Source organism: Anomaloglossus baeobatrachus, chromosome 6 (assembly GCF_048569485.1).
Source record: "Anomaloglossus baeobatrachus isolate aAnoBae1 chromosome 6, aAnoBae1.hap1, whole genome shotgun sequence".
Taxonomy (NCBI): Eukaryota; Metazoa; Chordata; class Amphibia; order Anura; family Aromobatidae; genus Anomaloglossus; species Anomaloglossus baeobatrachus.
In genome coordinates this window covers 353,677,406-353,703,114 of record NC_134358.1, presented here as the reverse complement: position 1 = coordinate 353,703,114, position 25,709 = coordinate 353,677,406, and positions in this window count along the sequence as shown.

Here is a 25,709-nt window from a genome sequence, read left to right as displayed (position 1 = left end):
GTTCGCTCATCTCTACTCTTGATCAGTGGTAACATGGGATTGTGTATTGTTGTTCACCCTGTTGGACTCAAGGAACTCATATAAGGATCATTGCCATATTTTCCCTGGTGTTGGAATACTGGGAGGCGCCTCTGGATCTTTTGTTTTGTTGTGGACTCCTTGCAGACTTTAAGGATTTATATTTATGTTTGGTGCTTTAGGCTATGTGCGCACAGTGCGTTTTTCGCGGCGTTTTTGCGCGTTTTTCGGGTGTGTTTTTGGCCTCAAAACTGCAGGACTTTGCTTCCCCAGCAAAGTCTATGAGTTTTCATTTTTGCTGTCCACACACATCTGTTTTTTTTACCTGCGTTTTTGAGTTAAAAAAAAAAAATGGACATGTCAGTTCTTTCCTGCGTTTTTCTGCGTTTTCCGCCCATGCAATGCATTTGAAAACGCAGCAAAACGCAGAGATCAAAAACGCAGCAAAAAGCAGCCAAAAACGCACCAAATCGCGGCAAAAACGCAATGCGTTTTTTGATGCGTTTTTTCGACGCAGGTGCGTTTTTAGCGGCCAAAAACGCACAAAAACGCAGCGTCAAAAAGACGCAGTGTGCGAACCTAGCCTTATCGTTGTGTTTCCAATAAAGCCCTTTGGATTGTTCCTTGGCCTGGCGTCCCACACTGCTCTGTCGCATACTCCGTCACAGCTACATAATACAATATGGAGGACTATGGGGGCTTCGTAATACTATATGGAGAAATATGGGGGCTGTATACTACTATACCCCCAGAGTTGTATGTCCCCTCCACCCCGGTGCTGTATACCCCCTCAGAGCTGTATGTACCCCTACCCCAGTGCTGTAATCCTTCCAGAGTTGTATGTCACCACCCAACCCAGAGCTGTATACCCCCAGAGCTGCATATCACCCCCCCACCTCAGAGCTGTTTCTCCCTCCCACCCCAGAGCCACTGCCCCCTTCTAGAGCTTTATGCCCTACTCTGGAGCTGTATGCCCCTCCATTGTTGTATACCCCTTTCCTCAGTAATATGTATGCCCCCTAGTAATGTGTATGTCCCCAGCCTCTCTTGTGATGTATATACAGCAGTAGCAGTGTGCTCTATGTGTAGACATGTCTGTTAGTGACGGCCACCAATCAGCATGGCACAGACACGTGCCCAGGAGGAGCTGGATGGAGACAAGTGGGAGATGTGAATGAGGCTGTTGCCGACTTCCCAATATTAGAAATATCTCTAATGTGTCTGTGTGTGCATGTATGATTTGTATCTATGTATATCAGTGTATTTGACTGTGTCTATATTTATGGCTATTTATATGTGTTTTTGTGAATTTCTCTTTAAATATTTATGTGTACCTATGTCTGTATGTGTATGTATCTGTGCATGTCTGTGTGGATGGGGCCCACAGAGACTCTTACGCCCAGTGCCAACAAAAACCTGAAGCTGGCCCTGTCCAGAGCCCATTCGGGCCAGGCTGGAATGACATGACTTTGATGTGGGGCATCACTAGGTAAGTAAATGTGGTGTGAAAATAGTGGCCAAAAGCCACTTAACCCCTTAAAGACACCACTTATTAAAATCTGTGAAAACTGGGGTTTTGCCCACTTTGATGCCAATTCTGATGCCCAGACCCTGTTTGGGCCAGGCTGGAGTGATCTAAATTTGATGTGTGGCGTCACTAGTTATGTAAATGTGTTGTGAAATCAGTGGCCCAAAGCCATTTAACCCCTCAAAAACACCAGTTACTTATTCAAATGTGTGAAAACTGGCCATTTGCCCACTTTGATGCCAGTTCTGATGCCCAGAATCTGTTTGTGCCAGGCTGGAGTGACATGAACTTGATGTGAGGCATGACTGGGTATGTAAATGTGGTGTAAGATCAGTGGCCCAAAGCCATTTAACCCATCAAAAACACCAGTTACTTATTCAAATCTGTGAAAACTGGCGTTCTGACCACTTTGATGCCAGTTGTGATGCCCAGAACCTGTTTAAACCAGGCTGGAGTAATCTGAATTTATTGTGTGGCATCACTAGGTATGTAAATGTGGTGTGAGATTAGTGACCCAAAGCCACTTAACCCCTCAAAAACACTAGTTACTTAATCAAATCTGTGAAAAGTGTGGGTTTGCCCACTTTTATGCCAGTTCTGATGCCGAGAACCTGTTTGGGCCTGGCTGGAGTGATCTGAATTTGATGTGTTGCATCACCAGGGATGTAAATGTGGTGTAAGATCAGTGTTCCAAAGCCATTTAACCCCCTCAAAAACACCAGTTATGTTACGGTTGCTGCGAGCACTGGAGACTATGTCCAGATTTCTTGCTACTGCACATGTGCGAGCGCTGGAGACTAAGTCCAGATTTCTTGCTACTGCACATGTGCGAGCGCTGGAGACTAAGTCCAGATTTCTTGCTACTGCACATGTGCGAGCGCCGGAGACTAAGTCCTGTCTTGGAGCCATTGCACATGTGCGGGTGACATCATCGCTGACACGAGGTCACATGTCTCTGACACCTTCTGTGCCGATTGGTCGCTGGTCATGTGCTTGTGACGCCTTGCTCGGTGATAGGCCAGCATGACGTCACTCCTGTCGTTCTGACAGCGGATTGGCTCTGGTGTCCTCCATCTTGGATGAGGCACAGAGTCTATATAAGACCCTGACACACGCCGCATGGCGCTCAGTCCTCTTGGTTCATGCATAAGAGTAGACGCTCTGTGCGCGTTCCTCTAGGCATTCCTCTGTCTATGCTAGGTGAGCGCTACCGGCAGGGTAGCGTTCTTATACCTTACAGCTTCGGCTGCTGTCCGTATCCTTACCTCTTAGGGGAGCGGACATAGGCAGGTGCCTGAGGCACATGGTCTGGCTGGGCCTTGTGATTCGACTCGTAGGTGGACGTTGCCGCTAGGGTAACGTTCCTTATACTGCGTCTGGCAGTTGTTCGTATCCTCGCACACTAGGGGAGCGAACAGAGGTAGGAGCTTTGTGCGGCTTACGCTGCTGTTCGTCTCTTTTGCACCACTAGAAGAGCGGACCTAGGCAGGTGCCATATCTAGTGGTTCGTGTCCTCGCACACTAGTGGAGCGAACGCAGGTAGGAGCTTTGTGCGGCTTACGCTGCTGTTCGTCTCTTTTGCACCACTAGAAGAGCGGACCTAGGTAGGTGCCATTTTGCACACATTGCCTTTGTCTCTGTGATTATTAACAGAGATCATTCCACACACCCTCCAAGTAAGGGAGGAATTGCTTTACTTACTTATTATATCCTTCTGTGAGTTAACAGAGGTATTGCACTCTGCCATAGTCTGCAGCAAAGTCTTTGCACGGTGGACCCTGACTGTCTGATACTCCTTTAGGTTATTATCAGACAGCCCCACGTAACAAGTTACCTACTCAAATCTGTGAAAACTGGGGTTTTGCCCACTTTGATGCCAGTTCTGATGCACAGAACACCTTTGGGCCAGGCTAAAGTAATCTGAATTTGATATGTGGCATCACAAGGTATGTAAATATGTTGTAAAATCAGTGACCCAAAGCAACTTAACCCCTCAAAATTACCAGTTACTTATTAAAATCTGTTAAAACTGGGGTTTTGCCCATTTTGATGCCAGTTCTGATGCCCAGAACCTTTTTGGGCCTGGCTGTTGTGATCTGAATTTGATGTGTTGCATCACTAAGGATGTAAATATAGTGTGAGATCAGTGGCCCAAAGCCATTTAACCCCTCAAAAACACCAAATACTTATTCAAATCTGTGAAAATAGGCTGTGGGCCCAATTTGATGCCAGTTCTGATAACCAGAACTTGTTTAAGCCACGCTGGAGTGATCTTAATTTGATGTGTGGCATCACTAGGTATGTAAGTGGGGTGTAAATTAGTGGCCCAAAGCCACTTAACCCCTCAAAAACACCAGTTACTTATTCAAATCTGTTAAAACTGGGGTTTTACCCATTTTGATGCCAGTTCTCATGCCCAAAACCCCTTTGGGCAAGGCTAAAGTGATCTGTATTTGATGTGTGGCATCACCATGTAAGTAAATGTGGTGTAATATCAGTGGCCCAAAGCCATTTAACCTCTCAAAAACAGCAGTTACTTATTGAAATCTGTAAAAACTGGGGTTTTGCCCACTTTGATGCCAGTTCTGATACCCAGAACCTGTTTGGGCCAGGCTGAAGTGAACTAAATTTGATGTGTATTATCACTAGGTATGTAAATGTGGTGTGAGATCAGTGGCTTAAAGCCATTTAACCCCTCAAAAAAAACAGTTGCTTATTCAAATCTGTGAAAACTGGGGTTTTGCCTGCTTTGATGCAAGTTCTGATGCCTAGAACCTGCTTGGGCCAGGTTGTAGTGATCTGAATTTGATGTATGGCATCACTAGGTATGTGTTAGGGCCAGATGGACGGGTAGACCCTGGAGGTGGATCCACTGGGCCGAACTCCCGGATGAGGGAAAGGAGTCCGGTAGCCGGAGCACTGTAGGTAGCAGGACAGTCCGTGCACTGGGAGAAAACGGAGAAGTCCCTGGGATCACGAGGTCACTGATGGTGGTCTGGGTGACGGAGCTCTGGTTCGGAGGCCGTGATGGTGTCAGGCGGGGTCCGGAACCGTTGGAGCGAGATGACAGGTCACCGCAGGGATCCGAGATGGTACGGACTGTCAGGATGGCAGATGGGCAGCGTTCGGGGTTCGAGGTACCGCAGGACCGGATGGCGATGCAGGATCGGCTCTAGGAGACAGAGAGGTAAGTATCTCACAGAACACAAGGAGACCTGACTCCTAGCTTGGGAAAACACGAAGAACAGGCCCCGCTCCCTTGGACATTAACCCCCTATATACCCTGTACCTGTGTGCATCATTTCCTGTTTGTGGACACTGGCCCTTTAAGAAAGGGTCAGTGACCGCGCGCGCGCCCTAATGCGCATGCGCGCGGCCCGGGTGCCAGAAGCCAGGGAAGGTGAGAGGAGGACGCAGGGGAGCCGGCCAGGACCTGGGAAGCCGTCGGGCGCCGGGAGCGGAGACCAGGGGGCCTGGGAAGGACGGGCACCGGAGGCTGGAGAGCGGGGAGCGTGGCAGGTGAGCCGGGGAGCGGAGCTGAGGACCCGGGGAGCGGAGCAGAGGACCCGGGGAGGGGAGGCAAGGACCCGGGGAGCGTGACAGTATGTAAATATTTTGTGAGATCAGTGGCCCAAAGCCATTTAACCCCTCAAAAACACCAGTTACTTATTTAAATCTGTGAAAACTGGCCCTGTGCCCACTTTGATGCCATTTCTGATGCCCAGAACCCTTTGGGCCAGGCTGAAATGACATGAATTTGATGTGGGGCGTCACTAGGTAAGTAAACGTGGTGTGAGATCAGTGGCCAAAAGCTACTTAACCCCTTCAAAACACCAGTTACTTATTCAAATCTGTGAAAACTGGGGTTTTGCCCACTTTGATGCCAGTTCTGATGCCCAGAACCTATTTAAGCAAGGCTGAAGTGATCTACATTTGATGTGTGGTATCACTAGGTATGTAAATGTGGCGTGAGATCAGTGGCCAAAAGCCATTTAACCCCTCAAAAACACCAGTTACTTATTCAATTCTGTGAAAACTGGCCATTTGCCCACTTTGATGCCAGTTCTGATGCCCAGAATCTGTTTGGGCCATCCTGGAGTGACATGAACTTGATGTGTGGCATCACTAGGTATGTAAATGTGGTGTAAGATAAGTGGCCTAAAGCCTTTTAAAGGGAACCTGTCACCTAGAATATGCGTTCTGACCTATCAGCAGACTCATGTGTGCCCTAATTACACCTCCCTACCCATCCCTGTGTTATAAAATTGTATACTATGAAAGTAATAAAAAACATTTTATTACCTTCATATTTCATATGTAAATAGCAGGGTATTTGGTCACAGGGGCGGGGTCTTGCCCTATGGACGTCAACCGTAGAAAAACCCTTATTAAAAAATCACTTTTAATTAATTTAGCTTAAAATAGATATCCCAACTTGAAAAACATACAAACACATATATGTACACATATAAACACATGAAAAAAAGTGCTGCAGTGCAGAATGGGAGTGGTCAATACCCTACCACTTTTCCCTGCCTAGCCTGCGGAGGTCGGCACCCTAGATCACGTAATGGCGCCCCCGCTCGGACGTCGGCTCACCCTCCTCTCCCTCCACTAATTTATACGTGCAGCTAGTCTGGGAGTATAGGAGTGCTCAAAACAGGGGGGTTTTTTTCTGCACTGTCAAAAAAATGATACCACACAATGCAAAATATTGATTAAAGGATAAAAACCTATTTTCAATTGTCATATATGTGAGTATGACTCTGCAGGGAAGGGGTGTGGTGTCAAACAACAGGCTCTATCACATAAGAACAGGGTGCCATGGTTTTTAAAAACAATTTCAAGGATTTATGCACAAATGTTTGGCTTTAAGATGTAAACATTTCACTCAATAGCAGCATAAGGGTGAACATGTATTAAAGTGCTGTGCATATAATAACCAGAAAGCAGGAGGGGGCTTCCCTCAGGCCCAACAGCAACCTGCTTCCACCAGTGTCAGATTGTATTACACTGGTAACAACCAATGGCTCCCCAAATACATTATACAAAAAGGCAACCACGTAATAATAGCCGCATAAAAATTCTTATTACATGGATCAAATACTCCACTAACACCCAATCACTGTAGGTAAACGTAACAATGATATAGTCAAGTACTTAGCTTATTCAGACTTGGACCAATCGCCAGACAGCCATGTACTTTAGGTATAATCACCGAACGCCTATATGTATACAGGCTTGGTACAGGAACCGCTTATTCTGCTCGACGCGTTTCCCCCTGGCATCAAGTCCCGCCAGGGTTCCTCAGGAGCTCCCACAGTGGGGTATGTGCAGCTAGCCACAATCTGCCGTCCTGCCTCGGTTCTTAATCCCCGCCTCTACACGTGGGGAAGGAACGTTCTTTAAAAATGGCGCTATACCTACGTCACCGGAAGCGCCGTCTGCCGGAGCGGAAATGACGTACAGGTGGGGAATCCCCCAGCGGTCAGACGCCGTGCCTGCCTTCGCCCACGTCACCGGAAGTGACGTCCGCCGGAGCGGAAGTAGCACACAGGTGGAACGCATCATGCGCTCCACCGCGGCCCACCGCCGCACCAGCCAGGACGTCCTCCAATGTGACGTAAGCCGGCCGTCACCTGACCGTGGAACGCTATATGCGCTCCACTGCTCCATGGCCCTTCTGTTGCCCAGAGGAGGGATTAATATCCGGGTGGACCACACTGTGTGTGCCGCCGCAAATCGTCCCCAGTCGCAACATAGACGTTCATTGATGTAACGTCAGCTATGGGTCATATGTTAGTTGAACACTTAATGCGCTCCACAGCACCATTCCGCAACACTTCCATTAAGTCTGAATGGCCCAGACCACCAAAGATCAGGCTATAGAAGCTTCTCATAGAACGCCCCATAAGTACATGCCCCCCCAAGAAGAAGTGGTACCTGGTTAGACAGAAGAGATGTTGGCACCTTCAAATGCGGCTCATGTATGTATTGCAAACACATTACACCCTCGAAGGAGTTCTGTAGTGCAGTAACTGGACGTGTCTATAAAAATCGGAATTTTGCAAATTGCAAAACAGAGGGAGTAATTTACCTCTGTACATGTACTTGTCCGAAGAACTATGTAGGAAAGACTAGAAGACAACTGAAAGTGCGGATAGGAGAACATCTGGGTGATGTGAGAAATAAGCGTGACACACCCTTGGCCCGACATGTGAATGCATATCACAACGGCGACTTGGGGTCTTTCTCCTTTAGGACCATTGAAGTGATTCCCCCATCGATTCGCCTGGGGGACTGGGATAAAAAATTGCTTCAGAGGGAGACACGCTGGATCTTCTGGTTGGAATCTACCAATCCGGGAGGCCTGAATGAACAATTAACTTTCTCCAGCTTCATTTGATCTAAAAAGGCATTCTATTTAATGGGGATATAAATTCTCTCCTGGATACATGGTAGACAGTGTTAAATCAGCCAACCTGTATATGTCAGCTTGACTACGGGGTTTTTTTGTGATCTTGGATTGCAAGATCATGCAGTATATATGTATATGGATGCATTCGTCCATATATACAGTATCTCTTGAATATCCCTATTGAAGTGTAACTATAGGATTGTACTTATGGGGCGTTCTATGAGAAGCTTCTATAGCCTGATCTTTGGTGGTCTGGGCCATCCAGACTTAATGGAAGTGTTGCGGAATGGTGCTGTGGAGCGCATTAAGTGTTTAACTAACATATGACCCATAGCTGACGTTACATCAATGAACGTCTATGTTGCGACTGGGGACGATTTGCGGCGGCACACACAGTGTGGTCCACCCGGATATTAATCCCTCCTCTGGGCAACAGAAGGGCCATGGAGCAGTGGAGCGCATATAGCGTTCCACGGTCAGGTGACGGCCGGCTTACGTCACATTGGAGGACGTCCTGGCTGGTGCGGCGGTGGGCCGCGGTGGAGCGCATGATGCGTTCCACCTGTGTGCTACTTCCGCTCCGGCGGACGTCACTTCCGGTGACGTGGGCGAAGGCAGGCACGGCGTCTGACCGCTGGGGGATTCCCCACCTGTACGTCATTTCCGCTCCGGCAGACGGCGCTTCCGGTGACGTAGGTATAGCGCCATTTTTAAAGAACGTTCCTTCCCCACGTGTAGAGGCGGGGATTAAGAACCGAGGCAGGACGGCAGATTGTGGCTAGCTGCACATACCCCACTGTGGGAGCTCCTGAGGAACCCTGGCGGGACTTGATGCCAGGGGGAAACGCGTCGAGCAGAATAAGCGGTTCCTGTACCAAGCCTGTATACATATAGGCGTTCGGTGATTATACCTAAAGTACATGGCTGTCTGGCGATTGGTCCAAGTCTGAATAAGCTAAGTACTTGACTATATCATTGTTACGTTTACCTACAGTGATTGGGTGTTAGTGGAGTATTTGATCCATGTAATAAGAATTTTTATGCGGCTATTATTACGTGGTTGCCTTTTTGTATAATGTATTTGGGGAGCCATTGGTTGTTACCAGTGTAATACAATCTGACACTGGTGGAAGCAGGTTGCTGTTGGGCCTGAGGGAAGCCCCCTCCTGCTTTCTGGTTATTATATGCACAGCACTTTAATACATGTTCACCCTTATGCTGCTATTGAGTGAAATGTTTACATCTTAAAGCCAAACATTTGTGCATAAATCCTTGAAATTGTTTTTAAAAACCATGGCACCCTGTTCTTATGTGATAGAGCCTGTTGTTTGACACCACACCCCTTCCCTGCAGAGTCATACTCACATATATGACAATTGAAAATAGGTTTTTATCCTTTAATCAATATTTTGCATTGTGTGGTATCATTTTTTTGACAGTGCAGAAAAAAACCCCCCTGTTTTGAGCACTCCTATACTCCCAGACTAGCTGCACGTATAAATTAGTGGAGGGAGAGGAGGGTGAGCCGACGTCCGAGCGGGGGCGCCATTACGTGATCTAGGGTGCCGACCTCCGCAGGCTAGGCAGGGAAAAGTGGTAGGGTATTGACCACTCCCATTCTGCACTGCAGCACTTTTTTTCATGTGTTTATATGTGTACATATATGTGTTTGTATGTTTTTCAAGTTGGGATATCTATTTTAAGCTAAATTAATTAAAAGTGATTTTTTAATAAGGGTTTTTCTACGGTTTACAGGTTATTTATCCCTTAAATTATTATTCATGACGGTTTTTTCCTTATGGACGTCAGCATACTTTACCTGGTATCACGCCCCTGTGGGCGTGATAACATGGAGCGACGTCTCCGTCGCTCATTCTATCCTGCACGTGTTGCGGGCGAAGGAGGGGACGCTGCGCTCTCCCACTGCTCGGGTCCGGCTGCTGCTGCTGCTCGGTGGTGGCTCGAGCGGTGGGCCGGATCCCGGGGACTCGAGCGGCGTTCCTCGCCCGTGAGTGAAAAGGGGGGTTTTGATTGTGGGGATTGGATATATTGTCCGTGACGCCACCCACGGCTGTGGTGATATTTGTGACACCACCACTGCAATAGACGGGGATCCCGGGAGCGGTGACAGGGGGCAGCTTTGATGTTAGTTCTCCCCTCCGTGGGTAGGGGGTTGGTTGTCCCGGGGCCCGGTGATGGGGTAGGTGGGGTTGGATGGCAGGCGGGTTGCGGGGCCTGGTGAGGTGCAGGGTCACGGGGGCAGCGCTGTGCCGCACGGCACGGTGGTACTCACTCAGCCAATGATGAAGACACAGTTCTCGGTAAAACACACGGCTGGATGGACGGGTCCCACAGACGGCTGCGGTGTTGTTTCTCCCGGCAGGTTGATGGTGACTGCCTTTCCCTGCATCTAAGTACTTTAAACAGTTCCAATGGGTTCCCACCGGTAACCCGCTCCCCGGCTTGGATATGGGCCGGAGGAGCCCCTTTTGCCCGCAGGCGCTGGCCCTGGGAAACGGTTGCCTTGGCGGTGGCGGTGTCTCCCTCTCCTGGTCGGACTGTTGCCTTCTGTCGGGACTTGGCTGCTGGTTAACCCAGGAGATTCCCTTCGCTACCAAATTTGGCAAATTCACGGCGACTCCTAGCCTTGCCGGGGTCCGTAAGCCCGTGCCAGATGGTGCTGACTTCTGTTTGTGTACCGGTCCGGTACCGCCGAGCCACCGCCCGTCCACGGTCCTTACGGTAAACTCCGATAGGCCACTCCTGCAGACGGTCACCATCGTCTGCCAACCTTGCTTCTCCGTCCGGGCCACACACCCGGACTCACTTCAGACTGCTCTCTTGCCACTTCACTACTGCTCACTTTCTCCTCTCAAACTAATTTGACTGTTTTCCCTCCTCCAGGACTGTGAACTCCTCGGTGGGTGGAGGCCAACCGCCTGGCTCCACCCCCTGGTGTGGACATCAGCCCCTGGAGGAAGGCAACAAGGGTTTTGTGTCTGACTTCGGTGTGCCTACCGGGAGTGTGGGGTGTGTTGGTGTTGTTCTCTGTGGCCCCTGGCTTGTCCAGGGCGCCACATTCCCCCTTAGTTAAATGCAGACCGTTCGCGGGCTGCCCGTCCATCACCGGTTTTATTTTCACCAACTGAAAAATAGAAAAACGGTAAAACATATTACAATTAAAATAACATCTTCCCACATCGGGAGGTACTCTTACTTAAATGTTACTAACTGTTACGGCTTCCGCTCTCTCCCACCCAAGCAACCTGGCCCTGATGCTGCCCCTAAGCAAACAGGCAGTACCCCTTGACCCCAGTCCTGCACAAGCTGCCCGAGCGGGTTCTGTCCTTTTCAGGGGACCCACGTCCATGGGGAACCCCTGAACCCCTCTAGAGGATCGCCACCGGTTCCGGTGGTGGCTGGGCCCCAGCCTGCTCCACTGCGGGCCCTTCCTCCAATCTGCCTCTCCGGAGGCGGTAACGGTAAAGCCACAACATTTTTATTTACAAGCCACAAGTTTGTGGTTGCCCTGCTAGTTCTCAGGCCTGTTCGTATGGAGTTCCTTATGCAGTGGTTTGTAAAGGGGGGTCCCAACGGGGACCAGTTGCCGGCAACGACCGGTTCTAATCACGTTGACAATCAGGTAACTTTTCATCAATTATTCATTCTTTTCATTTTCAAACTTTCAAACGGCATTTTCAACACACAATGTTCCCCCCCTCTAAATAGTAGTTTCCCTGTACCTAAGTGGGGGTCTACCTAGGTTGGGACGAGTGGACCTCCGGGGTCCGTTGTCAGTGGTGACAGGCAGCGGGGGAGAGGGAACAATCAGTTCCTCTTCCCTGTCATCGTGTGGGGCAGGCGGAGGCATAGGGGAGCTGGGCACAGGTTCATCCCTGGGCACTGGCACTGGCTCGCGGTTGACCGCCTCCATCACTTCCTCATCCACGGGTTGTGGGAACAGTATCACTGGAAGAATCACCGTGCCGTTCTGTGTAGGCCAGTCCACTGGGAAGTCACCCATCACGGTGTGGATTACCTCTTTTGCCTTCTCCGCCGGTGTAGGAACCGGGACTTCAGCCGCTGCCCTCAATGCTGGTGGGCACCTCTTTAGATGGTCCCGGGAAACCGTGGCCAAAGTGCCCCCTTGGTCACGACTGATCTGGTAGGCCTTCCCATCTTCCCATCCTGTGGGCTGTATGACGTATGGGGTTTGTTCCCATTGATCATCCAGCTTGTGAGTCCTCCTCTTCCGCTTCAGCACTATATCTCCAGGCTGGAAAGGGCCAGCAGACGCCTTCTGGTTGAAGCGCTGCTCCTGTTGTTCCCGACTCCGACTCAAGTTCTTCTCAACATATTCCTGAATCTGTCGGTACTGCACCCTCCGCCAAGTTTCCCATTCAGCTGTCGAAGGGAGTGCTTCTGGGGCTTCCAATCCCATGTCCAGATCCACCGGTAGCCGGCCGGGGCGAGCCCTCATCAGGTATGCTGGGGTGCATTTCGTTGAGCTGGAAGGGATATTGTTGTACATATCGACCAAGTCCGGTAGCTTCTCCGGCCACAGGTTCCGCTCTTCTAGCGGCAACGTCTTGAGGAGGCCCAGGACCAGGTGGTTCATCTTTTCACACATGCCATTGGTTTGGGCATGGTAAGGCATGGTCCGGATCTTCTTGCAGCCGTACAACTGACAAAACTCATGGAACACCTCCGCCTCAAAGGCCGGGCCTTGGTCAGTAAGCACCTTCTCAGGGTATCCATGTGGTCGGCAGAAACAAGCCTGGAACGCTCTAGCGGTGGTACGGCCATTTGGGTCTTTGACTGGGACAACCACCATGAACCTTGAATAGTGGTCTACAATGGTTAGAGCGTAGGTGTACCCACTTCGGTTGGGGGTGAGCTTCACATGGTCCAGGGCGACCAGCTCTAGCGGTTGATGTGTAACAATCGGGTGTAGGGGCACCCTCTGGCTGGCCTCGTCCTTCCTTCTCAGCGTGCAAGGGCCACACTCTCGGCACCAGGCCTCTACAGATTCCCGCATTCCACTCCAATAGAACCGCTCTCTCAACAGCATCTCCAGTTTCTTCCATCCAAAGTGTCCAGCACCATCATGGTACGCTTGCAGGACGGTGGGTACGTTAGCTTGGGGAATCACCAACTGGCGGATTTTCTCATGAGTCTTCGGGTTGATCAGCTCACGGTATAACTTTCCCTGGTGTAGGTACAGCCGGGTCCATTCTCGCCACAGGCGTTGGGCTTCGGCCGGGGCGGCAGGGTCTATCCCAGCAGTGCCTTGCTCCACCAGGATCTTGACTAGGCGGACAGCGGGCGCCTGGTCTTGAGCTTCTTGCCACTCCTGACTGGGCAGCGGGTCCAGGTTCACCCGTTGTTGGTGGACATGCACCTTCTCAGTTGGTGGCTGGTGAAATGCAGGCAACTCGATCTGTTCGAGGTCGTCATCCTCGCACCCTTCTTCCGACAAGTGGGGCATCCGAGAGAGTGCATCAGCATTAACGTTGGCACGGCCGGCCCTGTATTTGATGGGGAAATCGTAGTTGGCTAGCCTGGCCACCCACCGCTGTTCCAACGCGCCCTACTTGGCCGTGTCCAGGTGGGTCAGCGGATTGTTATCCATGAAAGCGGTGAACTTAGCTGTGGCCAGGTAATGGCGGAACTGCTCGGTGATAGCCCACACCAGCGCCAGGAGCTCAAGCTTGAAAGAGCTGTAGTTCTCAGGATTCCTTTCAGTCGGTCAGAGCTTTCGGCTAGCTTAAGCAATCGCTTTTTCCTTCCCGTCTTGGACCTGGGACAGGACTGCCCCCAAGCCCACATTGCTGGCATCGGTGTAGAGGATGAACGGGTGGCTGTAATCAGGATACGCTAGGATCTCCTCTCCGGTCAAGGCCGCTTTCAGCTGGTGGAAGGATTCCTCATGCCTCTCTTCCCACACCAGTGGGGCTCCGAGGGGTCTACCACCTTTGGTCTGTCCCACGAGGAGGTCTTGCATGGGGGCAGCCATCTTCGTGTACCCCCTGATGAAGCGACGGTAGTACCCCACCAGACCCAGAAACTGCCTTACTTCCCTCACTGTGGTTGGTCTTGGCCAGTCTTGGATGGCAGTGATCTTCTCGGGGTCGGGGGCGACACCTTCTGCACCCACCACATGCCCTAGGTACTGCACTCTGGGTTTCAGCAGATGACACTTGGAGGGCTTCAACTTCATCCCGTATTTGGCAAGGGACGCGAACACCTCGGCTAGGTGCTCCAGGTGGGCCTCATATGTCTGTGAGTACACAATCACATCATCCAGGTATAACAGGACAGTCTCGAAATTTAAATGCCCCAGACAGCATTCCATCAGCCGTTGGAAGGTTCCAGGGGCGTTGCACAGCCCGAACGGCATACTGTTGAATTCACAGAGCCCCATTGGGGTGGTGAAGGCAGTTTTCTCCCGGTCTTCGGGTGCCACGGCCACTTGCCAGTACCCGCTGGTGAGGTCAAGGGTAGAGAAGTAGTTTGCGGTTCTCAGTGCGGCCAAGGACTCTTCAATACGGGGCAGTGGGTAAGCATCTTTATGCGTTATCTGGTTAATCTTCCGGTAATCCACACACATCCGCATGGTGCCGTCCTTCTTCTTAACCAGTACCAACGGGGCGGCCCAGGGACTACAGCTGTCGCTGATAACCCCTGCCTCCCTCATGTTCCTCAACATGTTTTTGGCACATTGGTAGTGTGCAGGGGGAATAGGCCTGTACCTCTCTTTGATAGGGGGGTGTTCACCGGTGGGGATATGGTGTTGGACCCCTTTAATCTGCCCAAAGTCTAGGGGATGTTTGCTAAAAACTTGCTCATACTCCCGTACCACCCGGTATACCCCTTCTTTGTGATGTGTAGGGGTATTGTCAGTGCCTACGTGTAACTGTCGGTGCCACTTATCTAACTCCCCTTGGGGCGGGTGAGTGCTGGCAGTAGGTGGTGAGGTTGGGGGAACTGCCTCGCGGATGGTGTGGGGATCCAAAGTGAGCAACTTGGCAAGTGTAGCGTACTGGGGAAGCCTGACTTCTTCCTCCCCACAGTTCAGCACCCTCACAGGCACTCTCCCCTTCTTTACATCTACCACCCCTCGGGCGGCCATTACTGTGGGCCAGTGCTCAGAGGGCATGGGCTCTATCATGGCAGGGTAATCACGCTCCTGGGGCCCTACTGCTGCCCTACACCAAATCATCATCTCGCTCCTGGGAGGCACAATCAAAGGAGCAACATCCATCACTCTCACCCCACCATTCTCTCCTCTTGTCGAGTTCACATGTTGGCGGTACATCAAGGCTCGGATCTCACGCTGCACAGCTCTCTGTCGGCTCCCCGCCACCATGGCGGCCAGCTGCTGCAGTAGGGTCAGCACATCACTCATACAGTGCTCCATCACATTGGTCCCTAGCACTATCTTCGGGTTATGATCACTGGGTTCATTCATTATCACAATCATACCCTGGTGTTGCAGTTCAGCTCGCCCCACGGTCATGGCCACTTGTTTGTATCCCACTTGGGTCAATAGGAGTCCATCAGCAGCAATCAGTGTTATACTAGCATCTGGGGGAGCCAGCTCGTCTGTGCCCCTATACCGTTGATACAATGTGTATGGTATAGTGGTTACCTGTGATCCAGTGTCCAGGAGAGCCATCACCGCTATGCCGTCCACAGCCACGGGGATTATGGGCCGGGCCCCGATGTACCGGTCCCGTCAGTCTGGGCGGCCATGGGGTTCTACTCCTGAGGATTGGCCCGTGGCCCCAGGGGTTGCTCGTTTAACGGACACCGTCGGGAGTAGTGGCCGGGTTTGCTGCACCTGTAACAGATTGGGAGCCCATACCGGGAGTCATTGGCCCTTCTCCGCTGCATTCAGGGGACGTCCTCCGGGCTGTCGGCGAGCTGCATCTTCACCGGTGCCTGGGATCTGGTTGGAGGCTGGAGTGCGGCGAGAATCTTAGCGAGGTCCCCATCCAAGCGGCGAACTCGAGCAGCGAGCTCTTCCATCGTCCTGCTTGGGGCTGCAGGCACTGGAGGTGCCAGTGGGGTAGGAGCCACCACGATGGGAGCAGTCTCAACTGGCCACGGGGTTGGCTCAGGAGTAGAGTTGAGCGCGGTTCGAGGTTCTCCAGTTCTAGGCTCGAGTGATTTTGGGGGCTGTTCTGGATCGAACTAGAACTCGAGCTTTTTGCAAAAGCTCGATAGTTCTAGATACGTTCGAGAATGGTTCTAGCAGCAAAAAAAACAGCTAATTCATAGCTGGCTTTCCGCTGTAATAGTGTCATGTCAATTGTTTTTGCCATTTGGGTTTTGCACTGCAAAGCTGAGTTTTTGACCAAAGTTCTGCAACAAAAAGGCTGCAGTTTGCATAGTGCGGACAAGAAACCCAAATTCCCATAGACTTTGCTTGAAAAGCAGAACACAACCATTTTGGCATTAAACGCTGCAGTTGAAAAAGCAGCAAAAAAGCAGGTAAAAAGCAGGTAAAAAGCAACGTGCGGACATAGCCTAACATCGTGTGAACAAACACCTGCCACATCAAGACCTTTGTTAAGGCAATTACCAAGGAGAATGAGAAGACCAACTTTATTGGCACGTGGAAACGAGTTGGCGTCTATTTGTCGGTCAATACTTGAGAAACATGACCGTCCACCTGTATCCGAATTTGCGCATTATGTTGATGATGTTTGCAAAATACTTGAAAAAAAATCAGTCCTACATGCGGCACAAGAAAATCGCCTTACATCTGCAACAGTTTTAAAAGAAGATTTATTGCCAGAAAATACATCAGTTGTTGCTGATGTGGCAACCCTTGGGGGATCTGTTGCATTTTCACCACCTCGAAAAGTTAAAAGCAAAAGGCGTCGGTAATTTTTTTTTTTAATTTTGTTTTTTTTTTTTTTGGATTTAGATACGCAATTCGCATTAAAAAGAAGACAAAGAAAATATTCGTCTACAATCTGTAACTTTTATGAATTTTCTGTCTCACATAATTTTTGATGGATATATTTCACATTAAATGTTAGGTTGAGAACACAATTATTGTCATGTTTTTTTCCATACAAACAAAAAACAAAACCCCAAAAAAAAAAATTTGTAGAAGGCAAACAAAATCCAAAAGGTTTTTTTTTTCAATATATTTATTATATAGTGATTTAGCTACCCATTCAGATACTATTTTTAAGCCTTATGTAAACCAAAATAACATGGTCAAAACATCATTACATGTTTTGACTGCAAACTTTTTGTTTAAAAATAAAAATAACAAAACACAATTATGCATTTTCATCCATGTATGTTTTTAACAGTTGAACATGATCTTGTGCTGCCTGGGATAATCTGCATGCTGACTGATACACTTCTTCAAGCTTTGGTCGATCATCTGGTTAAAAAAAAAAAAATAAATAAAAAAAAAAAATTCACATACATTTTGAGGTGAAATCATTTTATCATCAAAACAATAATAACCTGCTCTAACTTGCACAGACGCAGAATCTGAATCAGAGCTGAGTGTCCAGCCAACAGCATGAACACGTCTTGCAGCAATAGGAGGATGATCTTCAATGTGATCTAGGGAGTGACATAATTGTTTAAGACATAGGTATTTTTAAAATATGTTTTTTTTTTTTTATTTTAAACTGGAAAGTAAAAAATAAAACAAACCTTGCTCTGAAACCACATTTTGAACCAAAACAGGAATTTGTTCTGATGAAGTTCCTGGATTATTGATTATTGCGCTCCCTTGGTCCGCTACATGTGATGATCCTTTCAAAAATGAGAAAAACAAAATAATTTTCTTTAGCAAAAAAACATGACTAACATGGCATATTATGTAAACACATGTATGATTCATATTATACACCTGTTTTTTTTTTTTAAAGGGCCAAAAACAAACAAAAGCACTCATGTATTGATAAAATATACCTCGAGTAGTGGCATTTTGTGCTCTAATTTCTGCTAGACGTTCCTTGCCACGATATTTCAGATCAGCCATTTTCTTCCTGATCTGCGCTTTTGAGCGGTGGAGGCCAAATTTTTTCCGAAGAGCTCTCTTAATCTTGCGAAGAACTTTTTTTTTATGCTCCCTTGGACGTTCAGATATAAGTAGACAATCATAATCTCTATCATCTATTTCGCTGACAAGAAGATGGATTTCTGCATCCCCCCAGACAATTGCTCGCAAGTTTGCAGACATGTTTATTTATGCGATTTTTAAACCGTAAGTGAAATTTCCTGCCTCCTTGCAGTGAAAGGAAGTGATGGCAAGGTTTAATTTTCATACATAGAATAAAGTTGTTATGCTTTGAAATCATGTCATGTATGTATTTTATAAATATATTTGTATTCATATATTTCTAACAAAGGGCATTTGTTTTTTGATAGTTATTTCTTAGTTTACTTACAGTTTTCATTTAATTATGTTTGTTTCACTGTTTAAAAAATAAACAAAAAAAAATAAGGTAATGGTCTCAGACTTTCTTAACACACTATAATGTTTAGTAATGTTTTTTCTAATAAAAAAAAAAGAAAAAAAAAAAATTATGACGCATTCAAATAATCACAAAAACGATCCCGATTGATTATGGCATCATGCCGGACACGACCAAAAGATTGAGGTGTCGGCAGGGATGGCAAATGTGGATCACAAAATTGCCAAGCTCCAGGGACAACATCGGAATCATCACTGCCAATGTTGTCTACATACCCCGGGGGCATGTAGGCTGCTGCATCCTTTTTGCGTAAAAAATTATGTAGAACACAGCTGGCAAGAACAACACTATCAATGGATTCGAGTTTGAGATTTATTGGTGATGAGAACACACGAAACCGACTTGCCATAATTCCAAAGGTATTCTCAACAACCAACCGTGCCCTTGAAAAACGGTAATTAAAATTTTGACGCTCGGGACTCAAAGTATTCTGGGGATAAGGACGCAGGAGATGGCTTTAAAGACGAAACGCCTCATCCCCTAAAAAAAACAAAATTTAAATTATTTTCATTTCCTGAATTTGGAGGCAAAGGTAATTGTGAACTAAATAAACGCTTTCCAAAATCAGTTTGTTCTAAAACGCCACCATCGGAAACACGGCCATTTATTCCTACATCCACTGTTAAATATTCATAATTTGCATTAACAACTGCAAATAAAATTATACTAAAGAAACCTTTATAGTTATAAAAAAAAGAACCACTATTTGGGGGTTTAATTATTCTAATGTGCTTGCCATCAATCGCACCACCACAGCAGGGAAATTGCCACCTCGTCGCAAAATTATGAGCTATATCAGACCATTCTGAAGTTGTCTTGGGGAAAGGCATGAAATCTGCTAACGCATGTATTATTGCCTGACAAGTCTCCGGAATTAATGAACTTAATAGGGATCTCGAAATACCGGCAGAATATTGTAAATCAGTGAGGCTACGGCCTGTGGCAAGATAGCGCAAAGTCACCAACAACCTTTCTTCCGCAGGAACAGCCTTACGCATTACAGTATCTCTGCGCTTTATGTATGGGCTGATACGCGTCAGGACTAATGAGAAAGATTCTTCCGACATACGGAGATAGTTGCGGTAATCATGCGGATTGCGTTCCTGTAAATCATGCACTAGATGCACGTGGGATATCTCATCCCTTCGAAGCAGCCATTGGCGTGACCTTAATCTTTTGGGCCGAGGATTCATACGTGTATTTTGGTCCATTTCCTCCTCCTCCTGCAATATCTCGGTCATAAGGAGACCCACAGATAAAATGTCAGTTTCGACATTGCTGAACATCCTGTTACCTTAAAATATATAAAACAAAAACATTATAATGACGCCAAATGTCGATTTTGATCCAAAAAGAAAAGATTGGCATATAACAACTTACCACAAAAAAAGGATAACAAGGAGTGAGGGCGGAAAATCCAGCGAACAAACAAACGTAAGAAAAATTAGGACTAATGCACTATAAAACACTGTGCATGACGCCAAGGCTGAATGTTGACACATCATGACTACAGCTCCGTATTTTATAACAGTAATAACCAATCAAAACGCATCTGCTACAACCAATCCGATTAGATTGGGCATGATTATTTAAAACCACAAATACGCCCTGAACGTTTAATCACGTCACAAACAACTACGAGGATGGCCGATTACACGGTGTCACACTTTGCAATGTGTCGTTCATGAAGACTAAACTGAACGATTTTATGGAATTAAACAATGAGTACACGATGGCCGAATTTCAAACGATTAGGCATCGGTTGGACTCGCAAGGAGCTGTCACATGAGGAGATGTCGTTACGAATGACGGACGTGCATCACAAAATCCGTGACCCCAACGATGCATCGCACAATATATCGACTCGTGTAAAGCAGCCTTAAGCCATTATACTAGCAAACACTGAGTGAACCTAGTGGCATCCTAAACGTGGCTATTGGACTTGTGTATAGTCCCACTAGTGCAAAGATATTTGCAGCACGTCTGCCTGCATTGCACACTCAAACTCATTGTTACTAAGCCATTATACTAGCAAACACTGAGTGAACCTACTGGCATCCTAAACGTGGCTATTGGACTTGTGTATAGTCCCACTAGTGCAAAGATATTTGCAGCACGTCTGCCTGCATTGCACACTCAAACTCATTGTTACTAAGCCATTATACTAGCAAACACGGAGTGAACCTAGTGGCATCCTAAACGTGGCTATTGGACTTGTGTATAGTCCCACTAGTGCAAAGATATATGCAGCACGTCTGCCTGCATTGCACACTCAAACTCATTGTTACTAAGCCATTATACTAGCAAACACTGAGTGAACCTAGTGGCATCCTAAACGTGGCTATTGGACTTGTGTATAGTCCCACTAGTGCAAAGATATTTGCAGCACGTCTGCCTGCATTGCACACTCAAACTCATTGTTACTAAGCCATTATACTAGCAAACACTGAGTGAACCTAGTGGCATCCTAAACGTGGCTATTGGACTTGTGTATAGTCCCACTAGTGCAAAGATATTTGCAGCACGTCTGCCTGTATTGCACACTCAAACTCATTGTTACTAAGCCATTATACTAGCAAACACTGAGTGAACCTACTGGCATCCTAAACGTGGCTATTGGACTTGTGTATAGTCCCACTAGTGCAAAGATATTTGCAGCACGTCTGCCTGCATTGCACACTCAAACTCATTGTTACTAAGCCATTATACTAGCAAACACTGAGTGAACCTAGTGGCATCCTAAACGTGGCTATTGGACTTGTGTATAGTCCCACTAGTGCAAAGATATTTGCAGCACGTCTGCCTGCATTGCACACTCAAACTCATTGTTACTAAGCCATTATACTAGCAAACACTGAGTGAACCTAGTGGCATCCTAAACGTGGCTATTGGACTTGTGTATAGTCCCACTAGTGAAAAGATATTTGCAGCACGTCTGCCTGCATTGCACACTCAAACTCATTGTTACTAAGCCATTATACTAGCAAACACTGAGTGAACCTAGTGGCATCCTAAACGTGGCTATTGGACTTGTGTATAGTCCCACTAGTGCAAAGATATTTGCAGCACGTCTGCCTGCATTGCACACTCAAACTCATTGTTACTAAGCCATTATACTAGCAAACACTGAGTGAAACTAGTGGCATCCTAAACGTGGCTATTGGACTTGTGTATAGTCCCACTAGTGCAAAGATATTTGCAGCACGTCTGCCTGCATTGCACACTCAAACTCATTGTTACTAAGCCATTATACTAGCAGACACTGCTGCCAGTTTAAGGGCCGTAGTTGCATTGTCAGTGATAATTATTGTTGTTTATTCTGCTGTTAATAAAGATAGACCACCGCTGCAATCTACACCACCTCTCAATTTTTACTACCACATTTTAAGTGCACAATCTTGTCGCAATAAAAATGAGTGGCAAAATGACAGATGCTGGTGGAAAGGGTAAGAGGCGTGTTGGAAAAGGAAAAAAAGGGTTTGTCCGTGGGGAAGGTGTCAAAGCTCCATTAACATCTGCTGAAGATAGACCATCTACCAGCAAAAGTAAGATGTCTACTACTTACCGTGGACAATCCGATGTGCTCCCTTTTTTATGGACACGGACAACTGGAACAAAGGTAGATGATGGCCAAAAAAGGAAAATGCTTGAATGGATCTCAAGTGGTCCAACAAGTGCCCTCTCCGCCACCTCAACTACCGCATCCAAAAAACACCAGTCCTCTGAGTTGTCATCCCAATCAAACTTGCTTTCTCCCAGCTCTGAAGTCTCCATCCGCCCTGCACAGTATGGTGGAACTGAGAGGCTGAGTCTGCAGAGCTGTTCAGTCACACTATAGCCTGGGAATCAGAGGTCTGCTCCCAAGCTACAGTGAGTACAGAACAGGAAATGGTCTGCAGTGATGCCCAGAACCTTTGTGACTCTGATTAAGGCCGTGAGGACCAAGTTTCTCAGCATAATGTTGACCCTTTGTCACAAACTGTAACACCTGTTGTTATAGACAATGAGGAACATACTGATGACGATGAGACGCAGATACCAGATTGGGATGACAACTTAAATATTCGGTCAGGGCAAGAAGAGGCTCGGTCTGAGGGTGAGGGGAGTGCAAACACAACAATTGATGAGGAAGTTCTAGATCCCACCTACTGTCAACCCACAGTCAGGCACTCAAGGAGGTCAACAGAGGTGGTGGAGGAGGATGCAACTGATGACGAAGTTACCTTGCGCCTTCCTGGACAGAGTCGGAGTACTGGTAGCACGTCTACAACTGCATCCTCAGCCACCACTCTGCATATGAGCACTAGTCGGGGTGGATCAACAGGTCGCATGCCCTCTAAGCCTTGCCTAGCCTGGTCCTTTTTTGACATAGCAAAAGATCGCCCAAATTATGTGATCTGTAAAATTTGGTCGATCTTTTGCTATGTCAAAAAATGGTTCTCTTGTTCTCTATGTCATGGTTCTCTTAGTAGAGGTCAAAACCTCAGCAGTTTGACAACTTCTTCCATGAATCGTCACATGAATAAATATCATAGGTCCCGGTGGGAAGCTCACCGTGCTGCAATGAGGCCTAGTGGAGCGAAACATCCACCGCCTGCCCCTTCCAGTGCATCCGCGCGCTCTTCATCTTCTAGGACTGTGGGGACAGCTGTCACACCTGGTTTTCCACGCACAACTTCCACCACTGTAACCGCAACAGGCAGTTTGCTTGGTAGGTCGTCAGTTGGTTTGGAAGGGGAAACAAGTGCGTGTGTACAGCTCTCTCAGACATCGATAGCACCAACGTTGGATGAAGGCAACATCATGTCTACGCCTGCACTTTCCTCACAAAGCTGCATTTTTCCAGGGACACCCTACTCAACACCATCTACACACAGCAGCCAGATCTCTTTCCCTCAGATGTGGACAAATAAAAGGCCATTTCCTGCTACCCATGACAAAGCTAAGACGTTGACTTTGTCCCTCTGTAAGCTCTTGGCTACCGAAATGCTGCCTTTCCGCCTGGTGGACACACAGGATTTTAGAGACCTTATGTCTGTCGCTGTGCCCCAGTACCAGATGCCCAGTCGCCACTACTTCTCTAAGAAAGGTGTGCCCGCGCTACACCAGCATGTCACACACAACATCACCGCTTCCTTGAGAAACTCTGTGTGTGAACGGGTGCATTTCACCACCGATACTTGGACCAGTAAGCATGTACAGGGACGATACATGTTGCTGACTGGGCACTGGGTAACTATGGTGATAGATGGTGAAGGGTCTGCTGCACAAGTCTTGCCGTCCCCACGACTTGTGTGTCAATCCTCTGTCTGTCCAAGTTCCGCCACTGCTTCTGCCTCCTCCACCTCATCTGGGTCCTCCACCTCCGCCCCAAGCCTGCCTGGTCAGGCCACCAGCGTTCTCACTGTGCAGAAGGAATCACGCACCCCTCATTACTATGCTGGCAGCAGAGCGCAACGGCATCAGGCGGTCTTTAGCTTGACATGTCTTGGGAATAAGAGTCACACAGCTGAGGAGATGTGGTCAGCTCTGCGGTCCGAGTTTAATAAATGGTTGTCTCCACTCAACCTGCAGCCTGGTAAGGCCGTGTGCGACAATGCTGCAAACCTGGGTGCGGCCCTTCACCTGGGCAAGGTGACACACGTGCCTTGTATGGCTCACGTGTTGAACCTTGTTGTCCAGCAATTCTTAACACACTATCCCGGCCTAGATGGCCTTCTGACCAGGGCACGAAAACTGTCTGCTCACTTCCACCGTTCAACCCCTGTAGCTGAGCGACTTGCATCGCTCCAGAAGTCTTTCGGCCTGCCGGTTCATCGCCTGAAATGCGATGTGCCGACACGCTGGAATTCGACTCTCCACATGTTACAGCGACTGTGGCAGCACCGTCGAGCCCTGGTGCAATACGTCATGACGTATAGCCTGGGCCAACGAGATGCAGAGGTGGGGCAGATCACCCTGATGGATTGGTCTCAGATCAAGGACCTATGCACCCTTCTGAAGAGTTTTGACATGGCGACGAATATGTTTAGCGCTGACAATGCCATTATCAGCATGACAATTCCAGTCATTTACATGCTGGAGCACAAGCTAAACACTATTCGGAGTCAGGGGGTGGGACAACAGGAAGGGGATGAACTACAGGAGGATTCATATGCGCAAGGCACAACAACATCACCAAGGTCCAGACGTTCATCATCACCAAGGCGGCAGGCATGGGACCATGGGGGACAGGGATCAACAAGGGCGAATGGTAGCAGGCGAGATGTTGAGGAAGGTGCAGAAGAACATGAAGAAATGGAGGACGAACTGTCCATGGACATGGAAGACTCAGCGGATGAGGGAGACCTTGGTCAAATTTCAGTTGAAAGAGGTTGGGGAGAGATTTCAGAGGAAGAAAGAACGGTTAGTACCTCTATGCCACAAACACAGCGTGGACTTGGTCCGCATGGCCGCGCAAGACACATGAGCGCCTTCTTGCTGCACTACCTCCAACATGACCCTCGTATTGACAAAATTAGAAGTGATGATGACTACTGGCTTGCCACACTATTAGATCCCCGGTACAAGTCCAAATTTTGTGACATAATTCCAGCCATAGAAAGGGACGCACGTATGCAGGAGTATCAGCAGAAGCTGTTACTCGATCTTAGCTCGGCTTTTCCACCAAACAACCGTGCAGGTGCAGGGAGTGAATCTCCCAGTTGTAACTTGACAAACATGGGAGGGTCTCGTCATCTTCAACAGTCTACCCGTACCAGTAGCACCGTATCTGGTGCTGGTAACAGCAATTTATGGAATCTTTTCATAATTTTTTTAGACCGTCCTTTGCAAGGACACCAGAGACAACAAGTCTGACACATAGTCAACGGCTGGAGAGGATGATACAGGAGTATCTCCAAATGAACATCGATGCCATGACTTTGCAAATGGAGCCTTGCTCATTTTGGGCTTCAAATCTTGAAAAATGGCCAAAGCTCTCAACTTACGCCTTGGAGATTTTGTCGTGTCCAGCTGCCAGCGTTGTCTCTGAACGTGTCTTCAGTGCTGCTGGGTGTGTGCTGACAGATAAGCGCACGCGTCTGTCCAGTGACAATGTGGACACACTGACGTTCATCAAAATGAACAAGTCATGGATCCACCAGGAATTTACTACCCCTGTGTCATCCTGGGGAGAGTAAATGTTTGTGGATTTGGAATGTGCTTGATGCAAATCAAAACATCCTGTTTG